Raw genomic sequence first — 14,811 nt, forward strand, 5'->3', positions numbered from 1 at the left:
GTAATTGAAATTCTGTCATATTGTAAAGCAGCAGGAAGAGGAACCATTCTACATGGCCACTCATTACAGCATATAAACTAATTAAACTAAGCATCCTCCTTTTAGACCTAATCGAAAGTTACAGACCAACAAGACTGTGGCTCTTATAAGCTTTGGCGAATCCCGGCCTCACTGCATCATTCAGAATCCATACAACAAAGCAGTTAATTCTCATCCCTAAGTTCTGGCAATAGGCTTTTCTCCTATCTCCTTATAGCTTGGAGCTTGTATAAAACTAAAACTGTCTTCATATGACACACAACTTCAGGTGAGAATGGGAATACCAGAGCACATAGCTGCTACCCTAAGTAATATTGCTTTAAAGGCTCTTCATTGATTTGAGTTGAAACATTAATGCAATGCTACCTTCCACTGGGCTGACCCAGGGCATATAAAGACCTATTAGCCTCATCTTTTAAGAACAAAAAAAATCAAATTAAATAGAAAAAGGTCGGCCCACAAAAGCAGATACAACACTGCCTGGATTTTCACTGCGGATGTAAACATTACATATGGAAAATGGCAAGATCAATTCTCCGTGCAAGGATGTGCATCGTTACACAGCAAGCTACCAGCTGACCCTTGTGACTGGAGTTCAGGATTGCTATGCTTTTGTATGAGTTACACATCACAGGAGGCTCATCTGCACAGGCCGGTCCCTGAGGCTGCAAGCCTGAAAGCAAGCAAGTCCCCAGCACCCCCCTGCGTGGCCACAAATGTATTGAAAAGCTGATACATGGGCTGTCATGGCTCACTGTGCTGCCGTACACCTACACGTATACATATATTCAAGCAAAGCAACAGATGTCACTGACTTATCAGGGAGCAAGGCTGAGAGCACACAGCACTACTTCTGCTCCCTGTGAATCCACACCTCAACATCACCCATGGAAGATTTCATCACACAGCTGTCAGCTACACCAGAGCAGCACACACACAAAGCCATGGCCTGCCTGTGCTGCTGCCCACACTGCTGCAGGTATCGTGCACCAGAAAACCAGCCTGGCCTTCCTCACCTCTCTGTTCAAACCTGAAGTAACTGCGCTCAGTAATGCCAAAACTGTCAGTGCTTTGTTTACTCCTAAGTGAAGATGCACTGTGATCTGAAAAGTACTGCGTGATACTGCTACCCACACATAACGGATAAGAAATAAACTTCTAAGGACAGGAATGAGGCTGGACTGTTTAGCTGTACAGGAAGGCAGTCATATGCATAACGGTATCAAAGTCATCATTCCCAAAGCAAAACCACTGAAAGGATGAACACAAATCAAGAACTTCTCCAAACTACAGCTTTAAAATGCATTTTCTGTTAATAGAACTTACCCTGATTTACTAAACAGAGTGAGGAACAGTGTTCCCTACAAGCAGCTCCACAAACATCAAGAAATGACTAACAAGAGACCCAGCAATGGAATCTAGCTGCTTTTACAGTCTGGCTTTTGTCACTGTGAATCAGAAGATCTTCTGAAATGGGAATAGAGCGTGGTGAGCGATGGTGGCAGGCCAAAGCTGGTAAGCAAACCCTCTGCATTACTTGAGTGGGTATCACATGTTGGAAAAAAATAATCAGAAGAGACTGACTTCACGTTGTTTCTCTTAATGAAAGTTTTTGTGCCAGTCAATCAATGTTAACATCAGCATTTTTTTGGAAGCTGCAGTACCCTGTAACATTCATTAGCAATGTCATAAGCATCCCATAACATATGGTGCCTCAAATCCAATTACTTCTCTGTTCAAACCGTGACCTTGAGCAGGTTTTTAAGAGAAAAATTAGCACAGAAACAAAGCCTCTTTCACTTTATTATAGCTTAGTGGCAAATGACTGAAATTCAGGATTGTGATGTGTTTTGCTTGCTTTTTCCATCCATTCTTTTCCAACTTCAAAAAGTTATGAAGACAAATTTATTTAAAAAGAAGCACTGGTGGCAACACCTACCAAATTCATTTGCACATTTAAATGTACTCATACAAATTAGTATTTTTGAAGTATTTCAACCAAACATTGGCCATGATTGGCCTGAAATTCCTCCGCCTGGGAGGCTAATGCTGAAGATCGCTCCCTGCTTTGCAGCCTGGAGCTCAAATTCCTCTCTGCATTGTGCTAGCCTCGTAACTCAGCCTAGGAGCAGCTCACACTGAGCAGGCTTTCCTCAGTATAGCTGCTCACTTCCTATTATTTCTCAGTACCAGTCTTGATCTGTTCATGCAAAAATGAACAGAAAAAAAAAAAGAGTACTTCCAGGGCCATTATTTAGGTCCTACACCTGATTAATTCAAATAAACAAAGATAACACTTCCTCAGTATTTTACAGTGCATTTGAAAGCACTAAATTCACAGAAGAATTATTTGTTAATGCTTTCTGGATGAAGCTTTTCTTCTGAAAACTGTATCCTCAGTATGTTGGAACTGGAACTCCAATGGTACATCACTTATGAAATATTTTATTTGGATGCATTGTATGTCAAATGCATTGTGCCTCCAGTAAATAAGTTCTTCATAATATAAATAACGTCTTATTGGAACTTCTCTATTTGCCATAATAATGGGGATGTCACCATGCTGCTACAAAAATATGTTAAAAAATTACTGGTCACAGACAACGTGCTGTTACTTGTTATCCTTTCCCCATTTCTTCCTAAAGCAGATTGCATTGGTACCATATAAACACCCTGGCCTTTAATGTACAACTAAATCTGGGGCAATTACTGAAGTTACCATCATTCTTCATCGAGCTTTGCCTCGATGTCCCCAATCGTTCTTGTATTTCAATGCATTAAAAGGTGATTACATTTAACCTATCCCTATTTACCACGTGCAGTCACTGGAAATCAAGTTCACTTCAAATATATTTTCTCATTGAGGTTTGGAAAAGCTAGCAGAAAAAATAAATGCCGGAGCTATATTGACACAGATAAACACACTAACATAAATCTCTGCTTCCCTTTTTAATGTGCAGGAGAATATTAATTGAAGGTACTAATTCATGAAAACATTCATAATTTTTCTCTTACCCTCGAAATAATCTACAAGCTACAGAAAGATCAAACATGAGTAATATTCTAGAAAAATGTTGATTAAAATCCATAAAAACAATGCAGAGTACATACTGTTAAAAAACTGGAAGAGCTGACTTGTCTTAACACACATCACTATTTTTTTTTATGGCAATAAGAGCCCAATGGGAGAAGCCATCTTAAAATACTCATTCAGAACGTTATTTATAACATGAACTGAGCAGAGTGAGAAGCTGACAGCACAGCAACAGGAAATATGGTCATTAAAAAAAAGCAATCCTCTTTCCAGGACTTCCCCACAGCCTGGGAGTTGTGAAACTTTTGTTCCATCAAACCCCGTAATTGCAGTCTGCAACAAATCAATGCCCCCTCTTTATGTCTCTGTGCACACAATAAATGCAATAGAAAACATCAGCACAGTAGACAAGAGTTGGTGCAAGAACAACCACATAAACAATTCAGATACTGCAGTAATGAAAGCTCTTATGGAGTGTCGGGGAGATTAACAGCGCACAAAAAATACCTCCAGGGAGATAAAACAAACCTAATCCCAATTCCGTGCCACAAGGACTTTAATCCCCATCCAACTGCACAAGAACTTGCTTTATCTACATAGCCAGCAAGATCTGAGCTATCAAACTGCAGTCAGCAACACTTAAATAACAGCAAGCATTTACTTCATGGGGTAAATTTCCCTAAAGCCTTGGAAATGATACACCAGCCTTTTTAGGTGAGGCATGGCAGCTGAGGCATGGCATTTGGTAGCCCTGCACCAGCCTTGGAAGCGGCCACTCTGGCCAACAAGTTCCACACTCAGCTGCATGGCTCATTTCCATTTCACTTCAGTGCCCGTATATTTTCTCTGCATCTCCTGCCATTCTCACCTCAGTGATCACAAAGATAATGATCACAAAGATAAGCATGCCAAAAAACTTGCTGAGCAAGAACAGAGTTTAAAAAAATAAATATCAAAGCATACCAAGGCCTGTTCCATCAAACTTCAGAAAAGGCTTCCTTAAAACCCACCAAACGTGAAGGAAATGTGAGAGACACTCCAGATCCCACCAGAAGGAGATGCCACAATTACATTCATTCATTCAGTAGAAAATTTTCTTCTCCTTGCATATTCTAATTTGCTTCTTAATTCCTTCCAAGTAAAGTATGTTTACTTCCATAACTTTTCATATCATTCAAGACCAACAGGTCTGTATAAAGCTCACAAAGTTACTTCCTTGTGCTTTCAGCACTATACAAGTTAAAACTGACCACAGATTTCTCTTAAGACTGAGTGCTTATTCACTAAGGAAACAACAGGGAGCTAATAGCGTTAGAAGGGAGACGCCAGCTCTTCTCTCCCCCATCACTGCAAACGTTTCACCATACATACACTCAGTGCACCATACGTGCAGCAGCCGCTGATGTCCTGACTGTTAGAAGGATCCATATATCACAGCTGTGGCATACAAACGCTACTGTCTTCATCTCAGGCTTTTGGAGCCCTGAGGATTTTCATTTTTTAGGTTGGTACTGTAATTTCTCATGTTGTCAGTTCCAAACACATGTATTGACAGGACTGCCAAGAAGACGCCTTTCATGCGTTTATTTTCTCTCCCTCGGTTATTCAAAGCTTTTCAAATAATGAGAAAAATTATTTATCCCTTAGGATGTAAATAAACTCAATGCAGACAATGCATTTAAACTCTTGTTACAGTACAACGCACGATGTTCTCTTCCAATGAAGTTTCATTTTTAAAAGGGCTCATTAGCATTCAAATTAAATCCTCCTTTCTGGTCCAGGACAGAGGCAGATCTCCATGGGCTTTTTTTTTTTTTAACTAGATAACTTCCTATACATCTACACCAAAATTCAAATTTGGTACTAAAAACTTATTTAGCACTGTTAGTTAACTATTCTTTAGCACAAATGTCATAATGCAAAATACTATGGTTCTCTAGAGCTCTAGACTATGGGTCTCTAGAGAATCTCTAGAGAAAAAAAAATATGCATTGCCCCCTTCCTTTCAACAGCTAATAAACATGAATTTACAAGACATTTCCCAAAAACCTCTTCAAACTAAGAAGCATTCCCACATATAACCTTAGCTGAGAAATTGCCTTCACAGAGCTGACAGAGACATATGCAGTACAACACCCAGGTATCTGAGAGAGAACTGTAAAATGATTAATGGGGAAAGAGAACAACAATTTAATAACAAAATGGCTTTTTAGCTCAAACCAAATTGGTCACGATGACTACAAAACACTCAATTTGTTAATGATCCCAATCCCCTTGATTAGACATTATTTAGCAATATCAAAAATCTCTCCGGGATGAGACTTCACACTTAATCAGATCTTCCCATTTTCTGTTTCTTTTCGATAACATGTGGTAGTTCTGACACAAAACAGTTTTCACTGAATAGCTTTTCTCAGTCTAAGACTAAACCTACTGTAAGAAATGTTTCTTGAAATGTGACTTCTATTTTCATGAAAAAACATCAGCTCTGGAGAACACAGAGAATATATACTGCTTCATGGAATTCAGTAATCAGCACAGGACTCTGTAAAGGAAAATCTGCAGAGTTACCGAGGATAGTTTCTGACCATTTAAAGCCAGCCATGGTAGGCTTGTACATGTATGTGGTGCAAATTTCGCCACAGACGGCTGCGTTTGTAAGAAACAAGTTACTGATACTTATGGAGGAATTTCCAATACATCATAAGCACCAGGTGACAAAGTTTTCAAGTTTTTTCTCTTTAGAAGACAATGGACACCTGCTTTTGAGTTTGACTAAATGCACCAAATTCAATGGGAATGATTCTGCTCAGATGCTTCCCAGTCCAGCTGAAATGATGTTTCTGAACACCTCCCAAAGTCCATATTTTGCTCACAGCAAATGAGCATTTTGATCAAAACATATTGTCTACATTGCTTAAAAACAAAAATTTCCTCACACATGAAAAAACCAACATCTTAGAGGTCTCCATCTCTTGCCAGTTGTGACACACGTAGGAGAGTTTTGTGGATGTAATTGCAGTAAAGTTACAGTGGTTGATCCAATTTTGAAAGGGAAGAGGGTCAGAGCTGGGCAGTACACTTGGATCAACATCTGCCAGATATGCTTCTTTTTTGATTAAAAATCCCTGCAGTCTAAGCTAACCCAACATGTCTTAGTTAAAAATAAGATAAAATATTCCTTTAAATTACATCTGTTGCTGTCTCAATCCCCTCCTTTCTTGATGACTGCATGCATGTGAGAAGGATTTCCATGCTCACAGCATAGAGGAAGGAACTGATGTTTCAATTAAGGTTTTAAAATCTTGTCTCCAGAGAAGCTCAAATCTCTGTTACTAATATGTTTTTTTTCCCCACACACACTGTAGGCATGATCAGTCTGACCTTCAATCTTCTCCATTCAGCTAGAAGGCAAAACACATATATTGGTCAAATATTTACAGTGTATAATAACAGATTTTTAATGCAAGGGCAAACAGCAAAGTCACACACAGAAAATTCAGCCAGTTCTTTGTAATGCCAGAGGCATGGTGGCTGTGGCTGATTCACAAGATCTCAACTCTCTTTAATCGAAAGGTTACCCTGAGTACCAGTATTAATGCTTGCATTAAATTAATTCACTGTCTACATTAAAGCCATGGCAAACAAATCCATAGCAAATAATGGCCTGTTCAGCTACATCTTTACCATACCAGACAGCTTGGTTTTCAGGTTGGTGAGGTTTTTGTTTGTTTGGGGGACACTGTTTGTTCTTACTGGTTTTTTTGGAAAAATAGAAGTTTGAATGATTCCACTTTGTATCTGTGTTAGAGAAAACCTTTCAAAACCTTTCAATTAAAAAGGGAACAGCAGGATTGTGAGGTACAAAAAAAAAAAAAAAAAAAAAAAAAAAAAAAAGCTGGGGAATTCCTAGGGAGCAAGTAAGTTGACAAATGTAGCCTTGTTCATTGTTCCTCTCTGCAGGTACATGATATTGGCAAGGCTGTAATTACACATCTACCAGCAGCAGCACAAAACATTTAATTATATTTCTGACATTTATTTCCATACCCTCTGCTTCCCTCAAGTGCTAGATATAATCACCCTGCTGGACTCCAACCTGCTCTGAATCACGGACTCAACATGGTATATCACTTCATTTATATTAGTCAGGAAATCCATAGCAAAGTTGGAAGTACCAAGCAGCCCTCCAGCACATCTTTGTCTTTCTGTACTCAGGCACTCACCTGGATGCCATTAAAACATCACATGATCTGCTGCAAGCACAGCATTTCTACCCAGAGCATCCTCAGCACTCACCCTCCTGGATTAGAGCTGAGCACCTTGGCTCTCCCAGCATAAACGACCAGATTACTTTCATGGGTACAGAAGCATCCTTTTGTCCAATGGGTTGGAGCTTCTCATACGCTAAGAAGTCCTGGGCTCTCATTCCTTTGAATCAATAGAAGTCATGCTCAAGGTTTCCACTGAAAACAAACCTTTCACATAGTTTAACTTATAAATATTTATCCATTATTTAAAGAGAATCAAAGGGGAAAAAAAATACACAGCAGTTCTCTCAAATACTTAAAACTCTAGAAGAAAGCACTACTTTCATGCAATCCTTACGCGAGTAGTGACCGGAGACAGAAGGGTGTGCTGGTTTAGAAGTGTAAACAGTGTACTATCACTAAACAACAAGTTTTATTCTCAAACCCCGCTCCAGTTCGATGCTGTTATCCTGTTTCACTTGCCAATTACAAGATTTTTCCAAGAGGGTTTTCAAATACAAATATTATTGAATTAAGTGCAACTGCGCAACATCCTCAGGTGTAGTCCTTCCTACAAGAGGATATTCTGTTGTTTCAGCATTTCCAAAATACGCATGAATATATCAGCACGTTTTATTAAACAGAAAGCCTCATGAAGTTACTATGGCAATTGACTTCAAGTTTTCTCTTAGTTGCTGCAGGGCAGTAATGATTTAGTATGTATTAGCTTGACATTCAGCTGTTCCAAAAGCTACTAAAGAGGAAAACTGGTATTCTTCTTCAGTATGAAATCATGTGGGGCGCCATAATAGAGCTCATGGCATCACTTAAATGAATGAGAACACCAGCAGTGCAACAAGTCTGCATAAATTACTGCACCAAGGTGGATGGTGTATTGTCAGTACATCTGTCTCAACAGCATAATATTAAAATTCACCATACGGTAACATATGACACGTCTTAAATTAAATAAACGTTGTTTTTCCCTACAACTTATTTGTTAAATATTCATCACGCTTGTTTTCTAGAGAATAAATCATGCAAGGAGTTAAGCAGAATGGTTTGCTAGGATTTTTGATAGCCATCTGGCTTCAAAATAGTAGCACTGGTACAGAAATTGTATTGCTAAAACTACTGTGTGCAACGATCATTTAAGTAACATATGCTTATACATTCCTACCCTTATTTGCAGTTCATCCTAAATAGCCCAGATACAGAGGTGAGGGAAAAAAAAAAAAGGGGTCTAAGAAAAACCCAGTGAAAGTTCAGTGGCACTGTGGCAATATATTCCAACAAACTCTATGGTGCTGCGATCCAAACAAGTCCCACAAAAACACTTAACTGTGTTCATAACTTGACAAGTTATCGGCACCATTTGTATATCAGCGTGCTTAAAATTGTTTATGAGCAAAAATGGGTACAAGATAATAAACGTGTAGATCCGCACACTAGAACAAGGCAATTAATTTATAAAGTAGCTTCTACAGCAAGGGAAGTAAAACTGTATTGCTGCAAAGGGGGATTTACACTGCTTAGGAATAATTCAAACCCTAGCTTTCTGTTGTATGTAATAAGTTTCAGCGGTGGTGTTTGTCCGTTTACAATAAACATATAGATTGCAAGTCTGCACATTTAAACATGACTTCCTAATTTAAGAAGCATACGTTTTGTTGTTTTTTATGCAGAGCAGGAGATGTGAAGGGGTAGAGGCTGATCACATTTCATTGTCAGTCATCAGGGTACACGTTTTAGCTCTTAATAGCTCGACATGTACAGCATTCCTGGATTCTATTTTTCCTTCTCCTTCACCTGGATCTCTCTTGCCCTATGCTGGTACACAAGTATCTCTTTAGTTACAGCATAGACCTGGCCCATTTGAGCTCATCTGGTTTCAGTGCAAAAATGTTGCAAACACCTGAAGATGCACAATGCAATGTTAAAATTACAGGCAGCTTTCAACTTTGATTACAGCCTTTTTCCTGTTACATTCTCCACAAACTGCTAGTTCATTCCCAGACCCTAATGCATGAAGATACATTTGTGAGACAAGCAAATTAGATAAGCAAACCACGTGAAAACACATTCATCAAGAAGTATTTATCTAGCTGTAATCTGGCTCCCCCTCAAGTAAATGCTTCTGGCACAAAACGGGGAGTAAAATGAGCATGGAAGCAAAATAACAGAAGTGCCACCTACAGTATTTTACAGGATTCATGAAACTACAGCTTTAGTAAGTTAACAAACAGTACATACACTGGTTTGCTCAATTATGAATGTTATATGATGAGACTAAATGGAGAATACTCATTTTCCACTTCTGAGGATTTGGCTCTTTCTCACGTTACTTCAGACTGAAATAACAAGAGTCAACATTGATATAAACAGACAAAACAAGAAAGGCTGAGCAATGCTATCTAAAAAAATATAAGATGCTTGATACCTGTAAAGAATTCCCACTGATAGAATCTCTTACATCAAATGCTGGGACAAGGTAAATATTTGTATTAAATCCTAATCTGTAATATCCTTCAGTGTCTCATTACACTTCCTTCAACAAATGCTAAAGGTGCTTCGAGCGTCATTTCAGGAGCATTTCAGTGCTCCTTGGCACCCTGCTATCAGCTCTGAAACAAATTGATGTGACAGTATATTTTAAATACAACACAATTTTTCCCTGAAAGCTTTTACTGCTAACCATAAATGGTTGGAAAATAAGACTACATCTAGAAAATGCCAGGAGGACGTGACAATGGTGATGGAAAACAAAACAGGAAAGAAAAAACAAGAGACTTCTTGAAAAATGCCAAATCATTCAAAGAATTTCTTATTTTGCAAGCATCTCCTACTGCTGTGTTCAGAAGTTCAGTGCATCAAGCACTTGGTTTTGTTACAGTAGGGAAAATCCATCTTCCAGATGAGAATGCCATACAGCGGGGTCATGAGATCTTAATATTTGTCAGGTGCTCTGAACTTCTCAATTCAAATGCTTCATATAAGCACTAAGTCATAGACAGAAAATCACTTGTTTCTCCTTGGCTTTACTACAAGAAGTCACGACCTTTTGTAGCATCTCTAGGTGGTACCAAAGGTGGCATCATATCTTTTCCAGTAAAAGCTTAGGCTCTGACATGCAGTTAAAAAAAAATAAATCACTCCAACTAAAAAATTCATTTCAAAATCTCACTAGCTTTGAATTTCAGTTCTTTCCATTGTTTTCAGTCAGTTCAGCATACACCCAGAATGCTGTATCAGTCACAGCATGACTGACCACGTTTAGGCTACAGACTAGCAAGCTTTCTTTGCCACTATATTCAACCCTTAAGAGTGGGTCGTTATGCACACAAAGGATAGACAGCTGAAGAATAAAAAGGCAGGAAGGGTTACCACAGGGCAGGAAAAGCTGTATTAGAAAGGACTTGGATTTGATATGTCAGCTGGGCATTAGTCCCAAGCTCAGAAATATCTACATTATTACAGCTCATTGCCTTCCTACCACACCGCTTAAAAGAGCTCCTAACCATATGAAAATGTGAGCTGCTCTAAAACACTGCACTGTGCAAATTCATTCCTTCACGTCTTTCTGGGCACAGCATAAGTCATCTGAAATACAATGACTGAGGCTTCAAAAACCACCATTTATCAAAATTATTAAAGCTATGGTTATTAAATTATATTTACACAGAAAATCATTTGCTTACAGTTTACTTTAAAAGAAACCATATGGTTACGGTTAGTTTAACCACTGTTTTATAAACTTTTTAACTCTTTCTTTCATATCTAAAATAAAATTAGACTTATGCATCCTGAAAAGAACACTTGTCTTTCATGTGGAATTGCCAGATCACAGACAAAAATCATAGTGCAGAGGATAAAGTCCTCCTTTTACCATGTAAGCTGTGTTAAATACAGATGTATCTCACAGACAGAGATCTATCTTAGAACTTCAGAAGACTGACGTTGTTCAAAACCCACAGAAGTACAAGAAGGAATGGAAACGCACAACATTGCTTTGTGCAACTCATTTCACGTGCCCACGATGGCTTTCCCTGCAGCACTAAAATGGCTAAGTTACATTACCAATACAGCCTCCCATTTCAAGTTCACTTTCACCAGAATCCATTAGTCATGTTATTTCTATTGCCTCAGTGGCCATCCCTGGTTTGTGATCACCTTGTAGATGGTTCCACACTCCATGATAAATCAGCCACAGAGTCAGCTATTGATGAAATTCCATGTAAACAAAAATGTACACAGTGCACAGAAAGCTCTGCTATAAAACCCAACTAGAACTCCTTCAACTACAGAACAGCACCTTTTCATTCAGGAACTTCTACTCTCTTCACTACAAAGAAACTAAATCAAGGATACTCTATAATTCATCACAGAACGAAGGTAAAGTATTTAATGTGACGTTAATACATTTATTATTCTAATACTTTTCAAAGTGTTTCTCAATTACTTGAATGTTTCATTTTAATGATTTTTTTTAGCTATTCAACATCTCAGCTCATGACACTACTTCTAGGACACAGGATCCCCTACCTCTCTCTTGCTGTTCACAACAATCAACCAGTGCATGTCAAAGAAATGCTATAATACACACTGAAGAACTTGAACAAATGCATTTTTCATCAAAGATAATCACCCTAATTCAGTGGGAATTAGATCAGACTAAGAAAACTGGGGGAACCAAATTTCAAGCACAGCTTGAACTAACCAACACACAGCCACAAAGTTAACCACTAGAGAGCTCCAGCTCTCAGGAAAATCTTCCTTTGCTGGAAAGCTGATAATACTTTATGCATTCAAGTCATCTAGAAGACTGAAAAGAATAAGTTATTCCACCACGCACTGGCAGTAAATTTACTCTAAACCTCAACTGGCTTCAGATCAGATAGTTTCAGGTGGCAGAGTAGGAAAAACTTTGATGTTTTACTAAATTTTAAAGTTTTGCCATCTGTTCACAAGTAATTTGCCAACAGGAAGATGCCAAAATTCATTTAATAACTGTCAGGAGTTACTTGCTGTATTATTGATTGTTCCTGACTCTAAGACAGAAGCAGCTCATGACCTGCCCAGCTTACAACAGGCAGATAACCAGACTCATATACAATTTACAGAGAAATTGAAGCAGGAAAACCAAGAGCACAGCAGACCCATGGCTGACTCCTAATATATTCAAATAAGGAAAAGTTTGACTCTTGCATCAGAACTAACTGAAATGCATCATCTCACAAATTAAGGAAATACACTATTAACATTACTCATTTCAGAGGAGTTGTTTCTATGAATTAGGGGCCAGAGTCACAAGTAAAATCTGAGCAACCTGAAGCACAGGACAGAATACATTTGCTGATGCCTCCACTGAGCTGAATATGACTACCCAGCTAGACTGCATTTTTGTGACAAGATTTCCTTTCATTCACAAATTCAAGCCAGTCCCATTCACGCTGGTTGTGCCAGGTCTGTCCAACAGAGGAAAGAAAAAAACAGGAACAGGCAAGTAACAGCACACCTGGTACACAAAAATATTATCGGGAGAAAGAAAAAATAAAAGAGAAAAAGGAGGAACAAAGCCCACTATGTTCAAGGTTTTCCTCACCTCACTTGTCAAGATGAAAATACCAACAGCTCCCAGTTCAAAAAATGTGATTCAATTAACAGGACTTACATGCTTTATTATGAAGGAATTAGAATCCTAAGAAACCACCCAGACGAGTCAGGGAGGGAATCAGCTGCTTCCAAGAGCATCACAACAGATATTCCATGTTTAGGTTTTGTGCCAGTTGGCTTACTCACTATGTAATCTTTAAAGCTGTTGGAGCATTTTAAATGCTTCAACATTCTTAAAATTGAATGGCAACAATTATAAGACTGAAATTATTTCATTGCAACAAAACGAACAAAACTACCCAAAATTGGATGCAACAGGCACTTCAGGTTTATAGGCTCAGGAAGAAATTCTCATTCACTGTAATACAAACATAACCAGCTTCTAATGTTTGTCCCCCTACTTGCACTTGGTAGCAATACTAATATTCTTCCACACTGCTGAAGAGTTGGAGAGCATCTGCTTTAAGCTCCTTAACAAGAAAAAAACACTTGGTTTTCACTCAACATTGACACTTCTCCAAATACCAGGAGATGAATGCAGTACCATACACACCTCTGAAAGAAACACTCCTTAGCAGTGCCTCTCAAATTCTCCTGGCTCTCTATTGATGAACTGAAAACAGGTACAAGTTTAAAATATCTGCCAAACGACCTTTTGTCTGCTTGCAGGCACTACCAGCTACTCTGAACGTGGCAATTCAGCCCCTGTACCTTTGCACTTGCTGTACATGTAGTAGTAGCGTACAGAATGGGTGGATTTCTAAGGGCAGTAGATGGATAGCCTGATATTAAGTGCAAGAGAAAAAAAATCTCAAAAAAGTACATTTCTTGATGAAAATGCTTTTGGCATGATTTTAAAGTCTTCTGCATAGTTCTATCTACACATGGTGACCACTGCAAAATCTCTGTATTAAAGTGATTTAAAGCAAATCAATCCTGGTACTCTGATGTGATTTGTATTTAAAACGTTCCCCAGAGGAAGTAGTTACTAATGACATCAAGCATACACACACGCACACACTTTTTAAAGAGATGTCAATAAGAAGAGAGCAGCTATTAAGAAATGCCATATATTTCTAGTAACCCCTGAGAAGGCTTATTCTCACACCATTACATAAATTACTGCACCTCCCTCGCAACTTTGGCCCATATGTGAACATTCATTGCTAAAAGTATTTGTCTTTTCCCACACCATTTCACTGGACTTCCAAGCTCCCACAGTCTGAATATGGCAACAGCTGCAACAAGAGAGAGCTGTTCATTCCCATGCCACCTCCAGCAGGGTCAGAGAAACAACGAGCTCTTCTCACATAGGAGTAGTAGCAATTACAGAAGGGGAAGAGAGAGAAAAACAAGAGTTGCAACACTGTGCTATTTGAGCTATTGGTCTATTTACCTTGAAATTCAAATTCTAGAATGCAGATAAAGGCAGACATGGAACAAAAAGAAATCATAAGTGGTGACGCTTAATATTTGTTACCTCTTCATCAAGTCAGACGACTTGCTCTTATCAATTGCTTCAGGATTCAGAACACCTTTATTATTTGCTTCTAGTTTTAAGTGCCCTTTAAATCACTGAAGGTAATCTTCAGGCCTGGGATCTCATAGACAGTTCATCCTTTGTCAATCAGATCGTACTGTATGTGAATAGCGATTGAACAGTAGATGGTTCACCAAGCCTGAAGAAACTAGAGAGAATGTGCTGAGGTCAATTCCATGACAACGTGAAAGAATATAGCACACAGAAATGAGTAGAAAATCATCTATTTTATAACATGTTCAAGAAAATATATAAAATAACCTTAGTAGAGTCTCAGAAGCCTGAAATGTTACCCCTTTGATGATCATGAAATGCTGTCACTGCTGTGTCATGAG

Source organism: Lagopus muta, chromosome 18 (assembly GCF_023343835.1).
Source record: "Lagopus muta isolate bLagMut1 chromosome 18, bLagMut1 primary, whole genome shotgun sequence".
Classification (NCBI taxonomy): domain Eukaryota; kingdom Metazoa; phylum Chordata; class Aves; order Galliformes; family Phasianidae; genus Lagopus; species Lagopus muta.